This window comes from Tigriopus californicus, chromosome 2 (genome assembly GCF_007210705.1).
Source record: "Tigriopus californicus strain San Diego chromosome 2, Tcal_SD_v2.1, whole genome shotgun sequence".
NCBI classification, from domain to species: domain Eukaryota; kingdom Metazoa; phylum Arthropoda; class Copepoda; order Harpacticoida; family Harpacticidae; genus Tigriopus; species Tigriopus californicus.
In genome coordinates, this window is record NC_081441.1 from 2,837,056 (window position 1) to 2,837,485 (window position 430).

The following is a 430-nucleotide window of genomic DNA, read 5'->3' on the forward strand; positions in this document are numbered from 1 at the left end:
AAAACTAACTCTCCGATCCCAACTTCTACGACAAGATGACTAGTTTTTGTTGGCATTTTCGCAAGGCCAATCATGTTGCACTCAGTTTTGGGTAAGCAATAATCAAGCAAAAAATGGGTGCTCTTTTTCTTTAATCGAACAATCAAGTAAGGTTATGTTTACCAACAACCTGATTAAGAGGAGAAGCATCGCATTGATGGGACAAATCGTTGTTGCACAATATTGTTGTTTCCTTACCACCACGAAAAAGATGATGAGATAACCCGTTTCAGAGGTGGTCAATCCAGGTAATTTGTCAAATTAGGTTGTCGACTTCGATTGGCACTCAGGGACGAGATTGTCTTGATGCATCGAACAAACAAGAACGTGACGTGCAAATAAATTGTTTGGACAAGAACCAAAAGCACTTTGAGGTGACGCCCTGCCAAGC